This window comes from Aquila chrysaetos, chromosome 2, assembly GCF_900496995.4.
Source record: "Aquila chrysaetos chrysaetos chromosome 2, bAquChr1.4, whole genome shotgun sequence".
Taxonomy (NCBI): Eukaryota; Metazoa; Chordata; class Aves; order Accipitriformes; family Accipitridae; genus Aquila; species Aquila chrysaetos.
The window spans coordinates 37,529,991-37,549,026 of record NC_044005.1 but is presented as its reverse complement, the minus strand read 5'-3'; the positions used below and the strand labels follow the sequence as shown (position 1 = coordinate 37,549,026).

The 19,036-nt window shown below is 46.9% G+C and overlaps 1 non-coding gene across 1 annotated transcript; it reads right to left on the bottom strand.

Moving 5' to 3' along the window:
* Positions 1 to 10,985: 10,985 nt before the first annotated feature.
* Positions 10,986 to 11,098, bottom strand: LOC115338706. Its single transcript, XR_003922515.1, has one exon. It is a non-coding gene; the product is annotated as a U6atac minor spliceosomal RNA (small nuclear RNA).
* Between the last annotated feature and the right edge of the window lie 7,938 nt (positions 11,099 to 19,036).

The following is a 19,036-nucleotide window of genomic DNA, read 5'->3' as shown; positions in this document are numbered from 1 at the left end:
CACCATGTACAGAGCATGCAGGACGACCTGTGCCAATGACTTTTTCCAGAGGCCAGCTCAACCTGCATCAGTTAATCCATGTTTTCTGTGCATTAGACCCCAAGTTCTTTTATATTACCACTGATAGTTGAATTTTCCATTTTAGTGGCTCTCATCCGCTGGAGATGTCAACAGTGCTCTGTAACTGTGGATTATTTAAGCCTCAGCACATCTTTAAGGCAGGTTTGATACCCCTATTTACAGAAGGGCTGGATGAGACCAGGCAGCCATCGGAAGGTATGTACCAAGCTGCATCATGGCCAGGGGTAAAGCCCCATTTTCCTCTCTTTGTTTCTGCAATGGGATGTTGTTCAATGCAGGCAACTGTGTCAAGGGATGGGGTTTCCCAGCAGGACAGCGTGATGGTTGGTGTGCATGTGAGAGCCCAAGCTGAAGCCCAAATGAGCACTGAAGTGCTGCTGGCTTCGCCAGTGGCAAAGTAACTATACTACCTGTTAGTTGCCCTGCATTTTACAGCCCTTCCCATCCTGCCATGGCCTCACCCCTTCATGGATGGGCTCTCAGGTAGTGTTAGCCTGCTTACAGGTGCAGCTACAGGACAGCCACTAATCTAACTCAGGCTATAAGGAGAGATGTTGGAATGCAGAGCTGTGAGGAGCTATAGGAGAGCAGTAACGCTGCCAGTTTTCTTTTCTCCCAGGCTTTATCAGGATGCCATGCACTCATTTGATGCTTGCTCCTGCTCCATACGTGAGTCTATGCCACCCTGTCAAGGAGCTGCATGCGTGCTCTCCCTGCCAGGTCGGAGGCAGAGCTGCAGGCAGGCAGACCTCCCTCACCCTGGTGCCTGCACTCCGGAGTGGCGGCAGGGGGAGAAGCATGCGTGCTGGAGGACTTTGAAGCAATGCAGGACTCGGGGGGGGGACAGCGCAGGATCCATGAAGCAGGAACCTTTGGGTCTCATGTTAGCGCTAGAAACCTGCCAGAAACGGGACAAATGCAGGAGTGCAATTAGCAAACCATATTCCCCGGCTGTTTCCAGGGAGCGTGCGTTCCCCCTTCCCAGCTGTGCTGGGGTGGAGGTGAATTTCCAGTGCAGCGGGAGCACTAACAAGTTAATGTTTAACATTATTATTACCTCATCTTCCAGAGGCTCCTTCTAAACATAACAATTGACGACAGGCTCCTGATAGTTTGGAGGAGACCGACCTCAGCCCTAAGACTATGATGAATATGATTTCCCTTCCCCCTCTGTTTTGATTTTCTGCTCTGTTACTCCAGAGCATTGGCTGGCCATGACCCCTGGCTGCTTTTTCTGTAATTACCAGCTCCTGCCAGATTTACTGTGGAAGTTAATGTCTGTTCCAGCCAAGTCAGCCCCACTGTTATATTGTACGAGACAGTAACCCCTTCAGCACAGGCAGAGCTTTAGCAAAGCAAAACAAAGCATCAGGAATGGGGCTTCTCAAGGCCCTGCAGAAAGCCTCACGTGCTTGACGAGGGTGCCGCATTAACACTAGCGCTTTCACGACACAGAGACAGGGCACAAAATCTTCCTCAGGGTCTTCCCAATCCCACAGAGTACAGGGGGTGCTCGATGAGGAAAGAGCAAGAAAGCAACTCTTGCAAGACCTCTGACAAACTCTCAGGCTTTCCTCTCAGTCCACTATGCCCCTCTGGGCCTTTTCTTCAGAGCCTGTGCATGTGCATGGTCTGGTGGGACTTTCTTTAATAAATTAACATTCTGGATGGTTACCCTTAAAATTGGAAGGATTTTTTTCAGATGTTGTTTTTGCAAGCAATTTTTTACATGCTCAAAAGAAGCTTGCTAAAAAGGGCGAGATTCAGACTCAGACGGCTATCCAGTAGAGGCACATGTCTCAGCTTCAGTCCAGCCATCAGAAACACCTTGTCTTGCATCCACACATTCTGCCTGGCTGATCAGAGCAGCTCCTGGGCTGCACTCATTATAACAGTGCGCAAATACAAGAGCATTTTAAAGATCTGTGGGAGATAAAACATACTTGAAACATAGTCAAGGGCTAAATGCAGTTAAAATAAAGGCCAGATTCTGATGAAAATTATATTCAGCTATGTCTGGAATAATTCCATCTAAGGGACTGGAGCTGTGGCGTGTAAGTCCTGTGCCATGGGGTCATGGGGAGATTAGATGAGTAGCCTCAGTACGGTGTGCACCACATGAGCCGAAGTGGCCACAACAGCAGTGAGCAACATCAGAAACTTCTGCTCTAGACACAGCTGGGAGATAATAGTGAGGAATCAAAGACATCACGCAAATACCAACCTGTTAATGTGACCTGTTACTATGGATGGGAAGACACTAGGAATAGACCAAGAGTAGGCTTGAGTAACACATTTGCAGCAAATTCTCCTCTAGGGCTCCCATATTTCTGTTCGTGATTTTGCAGACAGATGCACAGTAAGTCCATGGTGGAAGTCTGGTGGTTCCAGGCAGTATCATCAGATGTGCTGCATGTGGCCTGTACAGTTATTCTTTGCATTTTAGATTGATATTTAGATATATTGGGCAGTACACATGCAGTAGATCTGTGCATCGGACTTACTTCATGTGACTGGTTTAGCACAGTGCATACGCACAACAGCGTGAGTTGGGGTGCTGCCTGTCCCAGATACCCCGGGGTGACTCCTGGGCACCTGTCTGAGACTGAGACATGCTGCAGTGTAGCAAGGGGCTTTTGACCTGGTGGGCCAAGCAGATATTCAGAAAACCATGAGAAATGTATAAAGCTTAAACAAACAAACAAACAAAAATCCCCAAAGATCCAACTGGAGATATTTATGTGTAGAAAAAGAGGACATATCTGAAAATGTAGATGTATGGGCAGCCCTAGTCCTCACCACAATTTGAATCTGTGGTTCATGGCAGATAGCCCACTCTTGAGGAAAAAACAGCACTCTCTTTTTCACCAAGGCCTTCAGAGCCAACTTTTGGGTTTGTGGGGCTGCAGGCGGGACTGGGCGCCGGAGCCACTTGGAAGGAGAGGCTCTGTGCTTATTCCCACTGTGGAAGCTGGGACTGGAGACACGCCAGAACAGTGGGGCTGGAAGTAGCAGTTTGACATGTAGGGACTCACACACAACCCAGCTTTCGGGTAAAAGACTTTTGAAGCAGCCAGTGACTACGAACACACCTCAGGCGTGAAGAACCACTGGTTTTCTGCGTCTGAATTTGACAGGAGCTCACCCGTACCAATGTCCCCGCGGGTGGGTCGGTGTGAGTCCTGGGCTCTCGTGGGCTGCATGCCTTTCCGCGCCGACGAGGAACGTGAAGGGAACGTCCCTGCCCTGGTAATGTTGGCAGCGGATTGCAGAACACAAACAAGAGTAAACACAGAGTATCCCCATCGGAAAGAAGGGGGGATGAAGAGCTGAAGTCACCTGCAGTACTCTGGGCATCAATTCTGGACCAAAACCAGGAGGAAGCTCACCCGCCAGCCCCTCTAAACCCCGGGCTGGGTGAGGACAGCAAAGGGGACCCTGCACGGGCCTCTCAGTGATGAGGCAGACCTCTCAAATCTTTTCTAGCGTGTGAGACAACGCAGTGGCCCGTCACGCGACGGGGGGACGTGTCTGGCAGGCTGGCCCCGCGAGATGCAGGGGCTGTGGCAGGAGGCCACGGCGGCCTGGCCGCCCGCCAGCCCGCGAGGTTCGCCTCCTCCAGCAACCTGCCAATCTGCCGCCCCTGGACGTGCCGTCGGGGAGCGGGAGAGCAGCCTGGCCGCGCGCTGTGCTCAGGCGTGAGGTCTTTATTATCCCAGCAGCGGGGAGGTGCGAGGCGGGAGCCGGATCTGCGAGGAACGCAGGGGCTGCCGGCTCTGCCCTCGGCAGAGGGGACACCAGAGCTGGGGGCGGGAGGGTGCCGCGGGGGCCGCCGCACTGCGGGTGGAGATCTCCGTCTTCCTGAGGTGCACCAGGGTGGCACGGGTGCCTGCTGTTGAAAGTCGGCTGAAATAATCCCCGCCGGTAGGGAGTGGGAGCATTGCCCTCTCCCTGCACTGCTTAGGATGACATCTCAGCCCGCTTCCCAGGAGATCTCCCCACTGCTCCTGCTCTCTTCCCCCAGGCCAGTGAGGTCTGCAGCACTGCCGGCAATATGCCCCACGGAGCGTGCCGGACACGCTCAGGCACGCTCACCTGCCCTCTGGGTGCCACCACACATTTTTGGGAGCACCTCAGGCTGCCGCTGCGGGAGGCTGTGGCAGGTGTGAACAGATGCCGATGAGTGTCCCGGGGTGAATCACGAATGGGGTCGTGCTCATTCTCCCTTCCCGCGCATGCGGAACCCTGCATAAATGCTATTGCGTAGGCTGAGTTGTTTTAAGGCACACGTGTGAAGCACCCCACGGGGTGTCAGGGACTGCTATTGCGGGGCAGACTGCCGGTCTGGTCCGGTCCGGTTGGCTGGGTACCTGCCTCCGGCCATGGCTTGTATCCACACTGCGGCGAGGAAGGAAGAGCTCGTTCCTGCATCTGGGCGGCGATGCAGCACTGGACTTTGCGAGCAGGGAGCACCCCGGGGTGCTGTCCGCCTCGTGAGGGTGCAGGGCTACTGTCTCCATCCTTCATCCCTTCTCCCTTCGGTACGCGGTACGTTGCTGGACGTGTGGGAAGCCGCCAGGTATTTTCATGTTAGGAATCACACAGGATAGGCAAACATGTTACAGGCCATTTGCAACACCTTCACTTTACTGAAGCAGAGTTTAAAAGGGTTTCCAACAGCTGTAGCCTGGCATAATCTTGGGTACTCAAGTAATTTCAAACCTTCAGATTCACAATACTGAAAGAGTTGGATCGGTGAAAAACAAGAATTGGACTTTCTTGATTTTTGTATCACTCACTGCCTGTTTTCAAAAAGGTATTTTCAACCAATATTGAAAGGCGAAATACATTGTCAGCATCTTCTTAAGTGTCTTCAGGTGCAAGTAGAAATGATGGGAAACCCTTGAAAAAGGGCAGGAGTGGGAGGGAGCCCTGTTGGCCCTGTTTACAATGCAGACTGGGATTTGCTGCTGAATTTGTTGAGTCTGACTGCAGTTTTCTTTTGATTTTGGGGTGGGTACATGTTGTGTTTGAGTAACTACATTAATAGTTACAGCCTGGGAGAAGTGCTTTTTGTGTCTGTAAATCCAATGGTAAGGATGTGTAATTTGTCAGTTTGAAAAACTGAAGGATTACACCTATACTGGTGTGTCGATCAACAATTACCTATACACAGACTGTTTATTATTGGCAATTACACATACTGGAAAGCCTGTGTAGTGAAACCCTCCCTATCGTAAACACGCTCAGCTATCTGGTCATCAACCTGTGGGTTTTTTCCTCTGGGGACGGAGGCTGACACCAAACCCAGCAACAGAACAAAAGTTTGGTCAGAGGGAAGGGGGTTTGCAGTGTATGAAGTGAGTTTTGATTCATTCCCGAGCTCAGATGTTGCTTTGGGAAATGTATTCTCTTCAGGTCTCTCGCTGTGACTCTATAAACAGAGGCAGCGACTTGCATTTGGAGGCACTAAAAGTGATTTAAATGATTCAGCCTGGGATTTTTGCCAAGCAGCACCTCCTTCTGTTTGCTGCGGGGGCTTTTCTGCCCTCCCCCTTGCCGGTGGGTTGGTTGTTTTTTGGTTTTTGTTTTTTTTTTTTTTTTTTCTCGTTCCATGCGAAATTTTTTGAGACTATCCTTTGAGACAGTCTCTTTCTCCTAAAGAAGAAGAAGAAAAAAAGTTTGCTTCTCCAGATGGACAGCTGCTCCCTGCTCCTTTTGATGTTGCTTTTATCTGCCAGGCCAGTGCTCTCTCACCCTCTCCCCTCCCCCGGAGGCAGTTTCCATGGGGGTCTCAGGGGAGCTTTGTCTCTCACATGTGTTTAAAGAGAAATGTGGAGCTGACACAAAGGCTCCACGGCTCGACCTTTCGCCCTCCGGAGTTATGAGGGCCATAAAGCTCGAGTCCCTGGTAACAGCGCGATGACCAGGGCAGTTCTGGACACAGACAGAGCTTTTTTGGCAGAAAATTGTTTAACTAAAAATAGTTCTAGGGAGGAAAATAAAAGGTTGTGCAAACTAAGCAATGTCTTTTATTGCCTTATTTGGTGTTACTGGTAGTAGCATGAATTTCTTCGGTATGGCCAGAGGCAGACGGCTCCATTGCATTTAATATCAGATTTGAAATGCATGGGGCACAGATAAAGAGGGACACCCGCTGAGGTGCTGGGGAGCCAGCCTGTGATCGCCGGTCTGCAGATGCGAAGGATGAAGGCTGCTCTGCTGCAGCACCTGACCTCCAGGCAGAGCTCAGCAGAGGCCCGGCATGAGGCACAACCATCAGGCGTTGAGGCTTTCCCTACCAGGCAGTGGGAGAGCTGCTTCTCCTTGCTCGAGAGGAGTAATCTCAGAGTCCAGCAAAGGCCTGAGGAGCCGCCAAGCCAGCCAACAAGCAACTTTAGCCTCAAGTCCCGCAGAAGTATTCAAGCGCCTTAGCTCCAGAGCAGAGGAAGGGATTGCTGTTCCCTCACCGCTCACAGCTGTGAAGCTCTCTTTGAGCTAGCTGTCCAAGCTGGGTGTCTCCCACCACAATTTGAGTCATTAGTAGTGCAACCTTTCTCTTTTTTTAATTTCTCTTCAGCCTGGCTAGCAGCAGATGTTGGACCCAGGTGCTCCACAGTTGAGGAAAAAGGTTCACCAGCATTTGCTTTCCTGCTCAAGCCCTTGCCCTCTGCCTAAAATGGGCCAGACGTAGAATGAAAGGGGAGGAAAAAACCCTGATTCTCTTGCCTCCTGCAGAGGGTACTTATTTGCAGGCGAGTTGCAAGAGTGTTGAGTCCTTATGCATAAGTTATAACAAGCAGAAAAGCTTCCACAGACGAGTGACTTGCCCAGGACATCTGTTCTCCTAATGACAAAGCTGCTCTCCTCAGAGGTGCCAGATACAAGAAGGGAAAATCGGAGGTGGATCCTTCATTTCCTTAAGGGAAGGTCTAATGTTTGAATGCTGGGTGTAATAAAGAGCAGGTGCCCACGAAGCCTTGTCCCCCAGTTTTCTTTCCTCCAAGCTAAACTGCTGCACTGTGGCCAGGCCATTCAGACAGCATGGGGGGAACTGGGGGGGCAGCTGCTGCTGAGCAGGGGTTTGACTGTGTGCATGAAGACTCTGAGCAGGAGTTTCAAAATCTTTATAGCATCTAAATATTGTGAGAAAATGCCTCATTCTCTTTGGGAGCAGGTTGTTTGGGAACAGGGGCCACCTGTTACATATGTATGTGTGGGTATATCAGCTCGATGCGGTTCTTATCAAGGCGTAGGGCTATGGCAGTAATAAGACATTTCCCAGGAATCTTTCCTCAAGCTTTTGTTCTTCTAAACCAGATACAGTGAGGGTCATTTGCTGTGCAACAGAGGGATAGGTTTTTCCTACTCACAAAAAAATTCAGGAGACTTTTATTTTAGGTTAAAAAAAACAAAGCCAAGAAGCAGGGCGGAGGGGGGAAACAAAGTCTCCAAAAGAAAGAAAAACCTCAGTGATTTATGCTGAGACATTTTGTGTTTTTAACCTAAATACAGCTACTGTATTTAGCTACTAAATACAGCAGACGGGGAGAATTTTTACACCAAAAGGTACACACAGAAAACATAGTCAGCATCTCCTTCCACTTGCATGATCTCTCACCCCGGTAGTCTTTTTGCTTGAAACAAGCAGCTTTGTGCGTGAACACGGAGTAAAACTCCCTGTGCAACCATGCACCAACAACCACATGCAGTAATTCTTCATGTAGCTACGTTTGTCTGCCTGTCTTGCATGATAAGGTGCACATATGCACTCTCATTTTCTTCCTATAAATCTCCTTTTCTTTTCAGAAAGTTGTAAACCTAAAGATAACAGCACACACTCTCTTAAAAGCAAGGTTGACAGTGAAATCCTTGGCTTAAAAATGTTGCCTGGAGGAGAAAAATCTCCATCAACTCAAAGGCAGCAGATTTGGCTCATGTGCCAATTGTCGCTCTCCCACCACACCATGGGGAACATGCTGGGGGAAGGAACGGTGCAAAAAAGGAGTGCAAAGGGCAAGCAGTCCTTTGGCTCTGGCGATCCTTCAGTGGTATACGAGCCTTAAGGGGATCACATGACGGGAATAGAGTGAAACAACCAGCTAGCTCCTTTAAATCACATCACCTTGTAGAATCAGTGAACACAATCTCTTCCCTCCCATATATCACCCTCACACCAGACAGATCTTGAATGCAGAGGAGAATTGAGCACTTCTGCTCCAGAGCATGCATCTGTGGTTAATAACAGATGATCCTAATCACTGCTCCCGGAGCCCAGGGCTAGCTGATAACTCTCTGTTCTGACTACTGACCCCCATAATCTTCTCATTCCTGAGAAGGAGCAGATATTGTGAACGATGGGTTTTAGCAATTGGGACAAAAATAGTCCTCCTTTTGCTCAAGGAATTCAGATAGCAAACTAAGGGAGCAGCAGAGCGGCTGAGCAGCCACACTACAGAGCTGGGAAAGATCTGCATTGTGTATCTGGCTCTGCCACAGGCTTGCTCTCATGACCTTAGGAAAATTAGTTAAGGTCTCACAGCCTCATTTTCTTCCTCTGGAAAAATCAAGATAATAATAGACAGCAACTCCGGAATGGCGTTGTGAGGATACATCATTAATTGGTATTGATAATACACGTTGAATTTTCCAGAGTAAGACGGGATATAATATTAATAGCTGAGAAACACGCTTTGCTGAAACTGCTGCTTTACTCAGAGAGTGGTTTCACTGCTTCTGCAGCAGCCCTTGAGGCTGCATTACCACTGAAGGGTAGCCTCACCAACTCTCCATTTACGCTTTAAAACCTCTACACAGGCAGCAGCAGAGTCACAGATGCAGCTGCAAGAAGAAACCACACACCACAGTTGTGCAGGTGCATGTGGGCCCCAGTGGGAAAGAATATTAACTGTTTCCTGGTAATAGGGACACAGAGGTCCTTCTTGCGGATAAAATAATCTCAGCCATAGTTCTAGGACACAGCCTGTGTGGGAAGCTACTATCCAAATGAATACACAGCTGTGCTTAACACATCCTAGCTTAAATGACTACAGACTAAATATTCTGGATTCTCTTTCAAATTCAGCTAAATCTGTGCATTGTGTGCCCCATATTTTCAATGTGGCAGGGAAAGCTTTCATCCTACAACTTCCATTAGCGTTAGTTTAAAGTGTAGTGGAAAGCATAGATGATATTTGCCCCAGTATTTCAAGATCCAATCAATTTTTTTTTAACAAGCTAATCATATTATTTGCATCTCTCCTTGATAAAAACTTGCAGCAGGATCATTCTTTGTGCCCATAAGGTACCTGGGAATTAGAAGAACAATTCATAATTGATATTTTTTTAGAAGGGTTTTATATTTTTGGAAGAAATTTGTCTGTTTTGATTCTTCTAATATATTATTTAATTACAATTATTGTCTGGAATGGAAACTGCATAATTATTTGCAAAAGTAACAAGGCATGTTTCCCTTCTCTGAAAAGACTGAAGTGAGAATCAGGCCTCCAGTATGAATGTATACATAAACTACATTTGAAAATCATTTTCTATGAAATTGCTTCCAGTTATCTGGTTTGCTAGAATATTAAGATGCAAATCTAGGCAAAGCAGATTTTTTTTTTATACACTTAGTATCTATGAACCTAGTAGGATTGGCTGAGCTGAAGCTGTTGCAGGAGATAATGATGTTCTGCTGAAACACAGCAACGCTTCAATAAACCCTGATGATGATAATGGATTGAAATAACAACATGTGGCATTGCAATCCACCCACACATCATCATGCATCACACCAAAAATGTCACGATGTGCTGATGGTTAAGTTTCTCTTCTAAAATCACAAAGCTGTCAGTTCTAGCTGCAATGTTCACAACAAACTGTGCTTTTCCATTTCATGTCTTGTCTTTGTCTGGTTTCAACTGTACCCGGGATCTTTCTTACTTGAGATGGTGATGGTGGATGCTCCTTAAGCATTTAAAAATGGGATTCAGAAAAATACTTTGCCATCCAAGTTTCCGCTCTTACAGAGCCCCACCTGAACAGTAGGAGGCTGTAAAACTAGGCAGAAAATCTAGTAAGAAAGAAGTCTGGCACCAGATTTCTATGCCTTCTTGCTTTCAAGCAGAGCAGAAAGTAGCCTCTGTCTTTTGATTCCACTTGAAATATAACTTCTGCAGGTTTTCCAAATGCCTTTGCACTTACAAACATTTGAAAGCTTAGATTTGGCACAAGTTGCAGCAAAGGTTTAGGGTGGTAGTTAGTTGGAGTGATGGCAGAAGTGGAATTTTATCTTCCCTCTATGTCATGATAACAAAATAGTTATGAAAATTTTTTTTATGTTAGCCTTCTTGTCCGTTTGATAAATAAGACAACACATTCACAATCACTTACCTTCAAGAGCTTCCACTTTTCCTACCACTGGTGGAGCTAAAGTAAAGATGAAAAATTTTAGGAAAAATTGCTTGAATGGATCAGGCTAAATCCAAAGAAGGCCCGCCTGTATTAAGGTTGGGGCCTGGATGGAGTTTTGGTTCCTATACCCCAAATTTTATCTTTGATAACTTCAGCTACTGCTTAACTCTACAAATACCTACTTTCAATAGGTGCTTCAACTCCTAATGTAAAAAAATCCTATTTAAGCACTTGTAAAGTTCTGTATCTACACATGCTTACTAGTACCTCAGCGTTCGTAGGTCAGAGAAGTGCGACTTCTACCCCACATTGAAGGTCAGTGGAGATCCAATCACAAAACATTTCTTCTCTCTGCCCTTCCCTCCTTTTCCCTGTTGGGCTGGATGATGATGCCTGCTGGTTTTTTTTTTCCTCTCTCAAAGCAACAGTGACAGTGATGATGATCCTGTGTTCTCACACAAGAGCTTGGCACTTGCGACAGTCTTCCCAGGATATACATTAGATGCCAAAAAGTAAGTGACAGTCTTAAACATGGTTAAGTTCATTAGGGCTTCTTCCATCCTAACCAAGGGGAGTGCTCTTCTGCTCTCATTTCATATTTCTAAGGTACTGGGGAGATGGACATACTTCCCTTCCAAAGGGCTTGAAATTCACATTTCCCACCTCCCTAGAAAATGTTATGATGATCAGGGGAGAGGCTGGGGTGGGACATTTCTCCTCTTGTAGGTCTTCTAGCAGGGAAGGGAAAGAAAATTGGATTCACTATGTCAGAGAGAAGAAGAGTGGTTATGGCTATGATGCCTACTGGCTAGGGCACTCGCTAGCCAGCACCTTGGCTTCCTTGTCCTGCCTCAGGATTGCTTCTGCATTTTGCACTAAGCAGCTATTGCACGAAGTACCTAAACATCCCTGAGATCAGCATGTGGAGCCCAGGATGTCCCTTACCACCTGAGTGCAAACTAAACAGTTATGCACTTTCCTTCTGGTCCAACTCATGTCTAATTCTTTTTGGGGGGAGGAGGGGTAGGAAAGGGCAATAGCAAGGCATCACTGCATTTCACACTTTTGGCCAGTTGCACCTGCTAAGATACCACGTACATGAATTATGTGATGTGACAGTGGCCATGCGACTGTGCACTACATATTTCCCTTTGCACATAGATCAGAGCTGTGTCTGTCCCTGCCTCCTGGGAGGTTTGAACCGCCTCAGGGTCCTGCCTTCTGCTCCATGGGGCTGAAAATTTGGTATCACAAAGCCTAGTCCTACAGCGACAAAGTTCCTCTTTTGGACCCAGCAAGTATAGTGTGAAGCCTAATTATATTTTGGTACCATTCAATCCTCGGTCTTTAGGCGATACTGCCAGTAATAACTGCAGCGATGGGCATTTAGTTATGGCAGTGATATTTTGTTATGGGAGCTCCCATCCGCTGCCCACTGAACTGAGCCCACAGGGGTCACATCGCAAAGGCGAGTGAGCAGTTCCTCAGTAGTAAGAGCTTTGGATGGCTCTTATGCACAGACGGGTGTAAAAACAGGGAAAGGTCTTACAGACCCCATTACTGGTCAACAGAGCCACTGATTCCTGAAGCATGGCCAGCACACAAATGTAAAAGTAGATGTGACGTGGTGCATGGTCTTCTTAAGGAAAGGACTTTGGGAACTTCCCATACAGACGTGGGCTGTGTCTCCTTGTATGTACTGAAGGGGAAATGGAAGACGAGAAACACCAAGGGTGGGAATTAAGACTGTGTTTTCATTTCCTCTTTCTTGTTTGTTACTTGGTCCTTCTGTAGTAAAAGAAAAAAAAAAAATACGACAACAAAAAACCCAGCTGCACCTGGGTTTTTACATAAATGTTCTCTTGCACTTCAACTCGTTCACCTCCTGGCAACACTGAACTCCAGAAAATATGGCTCACTCTCTCTTTAAGAAAGACTGCTCCCTGCCCAGCTGTTGACTTGCCTGAAGGTGAGACCTCTGCTTAAATTCATGGCTCCAGCTGTCAAAAGCAAAGAAAAGCAGCTTTTCCTTGGCGGCTCTCTGCTTTGGGTAGAATTTGACATCTTCCTCAGTCAGCAGAATTTAATCAGCATCAAGTGCCCACAGCCGCTCAGCTCCACCACTGCTGGGCTGGGGCTGGGGCTGGGAAGCCAGACCTGCGGAGGAGAAGAGGGGGAGAGTCCGCAACACAGCAGGCACAGACAGACACAGGCGCAATCGCCCGGTTCTATAGGAAATGCAAGGCTTGTCACCATCTAGGGAGAGCCTCATTAGACCCTTTGACTTAAGAATTGCTGTTATCACGCAGTAACCTTACCCGGCTCGGTCTCTGCTGTGTCCCCCTGAGCAGCTGAGAGCAGTAAATGGAGTGAGTTATTGACACCTGACAATGATACTGATTTCCAAAAGCAAGCTGGTGAAATGGGCTCTGGGCTATGGTTTCCCGGACTTGAGCGAACAAGTAAAGCCAAGGGAGCAACTTCTGAGATCGCCATGCCCTGCTTGCCTTCCTCCTAGGGAAGAGAGTGCCTTCAGTTATTATCACACAGATGCCAACAAAATAAGTGATCCAGCTCATGTAGCAAAATTGTTAAACCAAGTAGCCTAACCTGTAAAGCCCAGCATTTGATCAATTCACGAACCTCGAATGGTCAGATTGGACCGGCGCGTGCAGATGTGGGTACGTGCAGATGGACATACGTGCAGACTTGCGTATGGACCTGCCACAGCAGGAGGGCATTTGCTTTTCCCCAGTACTGCCACCTCCTTCCTGCAGCCAAGCCCCAAAATCTCGCAGCGAGAAACGCACTGGGGAGAGATCAGGGTAGGGTCGCAGCCAGGGAGGCGGTGGAGTGGCAGTTCCCGTTCCAGGTTCCAGCCCTGCGGCGATGCGTGCTGGGGGGCTGAGCTGTGCCGTTGCTGGGGTGCCAGCCCGGCTGCCCCGAGACCCTCATGTGGGGGGGCTCGGTCAGTGCAAGATGGCCGCTGTTACAGCAGGAGTGTGCACAGGGTGTTTTCTCAAGGAGACTTTGTATTAGTGCTTACCCATTTAAAGTAACCTATTCACAGTAAATATTATCTGCCTATGTGTTTTCAACACACAAACTCCAGACGTTCCTATACATGTAGTTAATTTCTAGCACCTGCAGCTGTTACCCGTTTCCTGACAATATCATCGTGCCCATTGAGGAGAGGAAGGACATGTTGGGTTGTTGGTTTTGTTTTTTTTTTAATGTTTACCTCTCCCACCTGTTTGATATTAGCCTGCGTAATGGCACAGAGTTAAAGCAAAGGAGGCGGCTGCTGGAAGCAAACAGGAAATGAAGCAATACCCGAGGTAAGGGCGGCGGCGGGCAGCACGGCTGCGAAGAAACAAGCGGCGGGGCATTAACTGGTGAATACCCGCTCGCCTCTAAGCAGAGGGGTGATTTAGTTCTCCCCAGATCCAAGCTAGGTAGCAGAGGGACACTAAAGCCCTGAATGCCCCCAGCTAGAAAAGAAGAGGGGTACGAAAGAAGGAGAGGTGCGAGGGGGGAGATGCTGTGAATGGAGGTGGGAGCGCAGGTAAAGGCTTGCCGCTCGGGGAGCGGGGGAGAGCCCGCAGGTGCGTTGCAGCCCGGGAGCTTGACAGTGATCAATGTAGAGTTCAGGCTGTGAACTGTGCACGCTCACAGCCTGTAGCCATGAATGCGGTGGGGTTTTTTTTCCCGTTCCTTTGTATTTGGGGAATGAACTTCATAAAACCTGCATTCATAGTTTCTGCTCAGCCACATGACAAACTTCTACTGAACTGTGTCCTGGAGGGGTGATGCAGCCACAATAACAAGATCCCTCCTGCTCCAGTCATTAAAAACGCTGCATTTCTCATTTCACAGTGCTGGGGGAGGGGACCGAGAGCAGCCGAGGAAGCAAATCCCACTGAGGATACTGTTACAGTATGAAAGAGACCATTAACCCAGTGCATTTACCTACCGAACTTATCAACAAATGTCCTACCAAAAGACGTACTTCTAATCTTACCCTAGTATTGCTCATCTTTCTCAATATTTACCTGCAAAAAAGCTGTTACTGATAAGCAAAATTACAATCTTGCTTCCCTTCTTAAACCTCTCTATTTAAAACTTTGCAGTGCTAAAAGGCACAATGCTCATCTTGTATAGTGTCTGGAGTCTCTTCTTCTCAAATGATATCCCCCTTATATGAACAGCTAACTGAAGACATCTGTTGGATGCAATTATCTGAATGCCGCACATTTGTTTTATGCATATTATTTTCTATGTTACTTGGGGATAATGTATATAATTATGTTTTTCTGACAGTGATATTATTTGTGAAGGAGGTTTTCTACTGTCAGCTAAGTTCAGTAAGTGGTCAAATATTGTTTGTCAAATTTCTGTTAAATTTTGCTATCAATTAATGGGGTAGATGTGCATGTTTAATTATTTTAATAATTCTTCCCTGCCTCCTGCAACTAGAAGAGGTGAAATGCACACTCACGTACAGATCCTTAGCTTTCTTTCACTATAACACAGTCTCATGGCAGGAGGTGAACTCTGTTACAAGTTTTACGTCTGTAGGATTACCTGCTGTACAGCACTCTGCTTGTGGGAAATGGGCCAACTAATAATGTTGGATTAAAGAATAGATGGAAATGACCAAAACATATTTTCTTTTGGAGTAAAATATTTTGCTAGAAGTTCTAAAATTTTCATTACATTTTGTGACAGCAACTCGCACTGACTATTTTATAAAGTACTAGGGAAAACACTTTCAGTAAAAGTCTGCAGAAAGCTTTTTACTACCAATTCCATTTTATCTGTTTTCTAAAAAAAGGCCCTATAGACTCTGACACAGCCAAGTTGCTGTGGCTTGCTAAAATACCAGTGTTAGCTGAACCCTGGTAATTGTACAAACACATGCTTTTAGCTGGGGTAAATACAAGATAAATGACATTAACTTTTCTCTTGGGTATAAACTAACATGTTTCACCTCTCAAGAGGAGACGTGATTGCAGGTCAGGCAGTGCAGCTCAGCTGATGGGCAGTAACTCGCTAACTGAGGTTAGCCTGAAGATCCATCTCAGCTTGGTGTGAAGCCCTGGTCCTTCCCAACAAGGACAAGGGTCCTCCCCTCATGCCCGACCTGCTAAGCACAGAAGGAAAGCATATTATTAGTGTTATTTAATTTGCATTACGGTGATACTTAAGAGCTCCGGTTTGGATTAGAACTCTGTTGTGCTAGGCACTGTATAAACACACATGAAAGCATGACACTGTCCTCAAGAGCTGCCTGCCTTGTACAAACACACATGGGAGTTGGGTATGGTTTCACACTGAGGTTGGGCTTTGTCTTCCTTAGTGCCTTGTGCTGTGCCAAGCATGTTGTCAGCTCTTGCAAATCCTCCGTATCTAACAGCCCACACCTCAGCCTACTCTTTGCTGAATTGGTAATTTGGCAAGTTCCTGTGTTTGCATAGCATGCAGTAGGTTACCCAGAAGGATACTCGAGGCCGAGCTGGGACAGACCATGTGAGTCTATTTTAAGGGCAGCTACAGAAAGACCCCAGGTATTGCAGTTCTGAGAGGAGAGAGCTTGAACTGGCTGAGCACGGAAAACAAGCGCCTAGCACTAGGCAACTCGGGGGCCAGGAGGAGACAGAGCTGAGCCAGCGGGGGCAATGCTGCGAGGCTTGTTGGGTCTGCTACATGCTTGAGCCATGCAGGACCACTGAGCAGCCTGAAGGGCTGCAGGGCTCGTCGTCCCATGGGAAGCATCCCCCCATCAGCTCTGAGGCAGGCTGTTAATAAACAATAACATAATTGTCTTTGTATACCTCAGGGGCAGTGACTAAAGCAGGACCAGTGAGAAGCACTTAGTTTACTCTGTGAGAAATGTTTATTAATTTTCCCCGTAGGCTGTTAATAAGGCTTCTGGCTTTAGCAGAAGAAATCCCACCTTGTTCCCTAAAACTTGCTCAATAAAGATGAGTCATAAGCCATGTCTTTGTTTTGAAGCAGCGCTCCTTCCTTCACCCTGTGTAGGAATGGTGAAGTGACTCCCGAAAAGTAACTGGATAAAAACCTGTTTGGATAATACCCTGTGTTCAGTGGCTTGCAGTGATAGTCTCATAGTGGTGTGCATCCGAACGGTGCTTGGGATTTCTCATTTTCAAAAAGTAAGTAAAGAGCTATCCATGCAGTAATCTTCCAGTTTCCCCTTTCCCTCTCAACATTAAAGACCTGACTACATTAATCCTTCAAAACTTATTTAGAAAACCTACATCGCTTTTTATAGATAGCCAGTAAGTTCAGTTGTGTTCGAGACCTTCTGTGCAGAGTGCCCTTCCAGACAGAGTTCACCAGTAAGGCTACAGCATCATTTACACATATGTTGTATGGATACGTGGTGTGCTGCTTTCAACTGCAGTGTCTTGTGAGTTGAACAAGTGATGTGGGCAGATTGAGTCAGGGGAAGTGTTCACATATCAAAAGATGTAAGAATTCTCAAAACCGGTATAAACCTAATAAACAAGTCTCATCAGGTGGTGTTCAAGGTGGTTTGGTTTTGTTCGGAAGTAAGAATGCAATGCAGTCAAGGTGTTGCGGTCTGACTGATAAAGCAGTTCTGGTCACGATGGGGCACAAAGCCTACACCATTTAGCTAACCTCACAGCAGAAGTGAAGCGTCTTGCCTTTGTTTTAACGTATTGCACTCTGGCTCACTCATGTGATCAGTCACTCCCTGTTAAAAATACACATTTTAACGCTTGTAGACAAAATGCATAAACATTTGACCCCTGGAAATATGATATACAGCTAAAGACAGCCTTTGAAAAACCTGGAGTATGTACGTGCATTATAAATTCCCCCTATCTCACAGGACCAGCATAGTAGAAAAAAAGATAATTGGTTGTGTCTCTTCATCTCCCTCTCCACCCCACTCCCTCATCTCCCTTGCGTTCCCCCTCCCTTTTGCTGTGGGATGTGCCAGCACTTGTCTTGGCAAAAGCCAGTCTTGGATCTTAGAACTGAAGGAAACTCCAGTGTGTTTGTGACTAGCTCAGCCTTTACCAGGCCTCCTCTCCTCCCGCCCCAGCCCGCGCCGCGGGAGGACTCCGTGGTGGTGGTGGTGTGCTCTGGGGAGATGCAAGAGAGGGGCATCCACGCCCAGCACCACGTGGCTGCTTTGCAAGCACATAGTTCATGCTCTCATAAATCAGTGCCCCGCAATGGGAAGTGTGTGTAAATGCATGTGCCCCACAGGCAGATCATGGCAGACACCACCAACCACGAGACAGTAAGAGGGCACTGCCATTCGGTCTCATCTTGGTCTGTGTTTTCAGTGGGGAAGCCAAATGAAGAAGTGCTTTGCTGGCAGCCATAGGGACCTAGGTCCTTCTCTGTACCCAGGGCAGGTAACACCAGCTGATGGCTGTATGACTTCCACCCACTACCCTCCACTACGTCGCACCCAGCTACTGGCTTGTTTGCTCTCCCTGTCCAGGCGATCCTTGGCATTTCTAGAAAGATCACCTGCAAAAACTTGCCACTGTCAACACTTTTGGCAGTGGTGATTTCATGACACAGAAAACTGCCTGTTAGGAGTTGCCCAGCAGCTCATTTTCCAAAGAAGCTACCAACCAACAGTTGGGTGATAAAGCACTAATTCTCCTTCAGCCACACTCAGCCTGGTCTGGATTTCAACCAGGGACTGAGGTATGACAGGTTTCAGTTCTCATCCCCAGTACCTCACAGTGTCTTGTCCTGATCATTAAAAATTAAATCACCCCATGAGTAAACACCTGTGCTGTTCTCAATGCATATGCATCTATAAAGTCCATGCCAGGACTTTGCATGAGAAAAGGGTCTGATGGGGCCTTCCACATCATAAAACATTGTTAATAATTTGTGAAGCTCCATCCTAAGCTTGCTCTCTATTTTCCCCTTGTTAAATTTAATGGAAATTTTTTATATAAGCTTGTTCCTCTAGTCATTATTTTATACCATCTTGTTCTTGTGTTAAGGTTATGCTTTAGTTTAAATAATTACTTCTCTCTCCCTGTTGTTTTCTCCTCTGACATATTTAAAAGATCCTGTCCTTGCTCATCCATTCCTGTTGTTTTGTTGCTATATAAATCAGTTTCTTTTACGGTCTTCTAAGACTGACTCTTCATTTCCCTGATCATCAGTTGTTCTGGTCTATCTTTTCTGTAAATATGGGTGACAACCGCTGTATATGTTGTTCTGGATGATGTTTTGGTACTGCCTTACACAATGGCGGTAATGCTTTTCTAATCAGGTCAAGTATCTCTTCTAATACATCTTGTGACTGCATTTACCTCTTCCATGGCTGTCACACTGGTGGCTGAGTTACCCTGTAATGGATGACTACATTTTGGTCTTTTTCACCACTATGTCTTCCAAATGCTGTGTCCCTGTCTTTACAGCAGGAATTCCTGCTGCCTAGGTGTATGACCTTTTGCGCTGTGAATTTCTGAAGTCATCAGATTTTTTGCTGATATTCTACTCATCTTGTTGATGA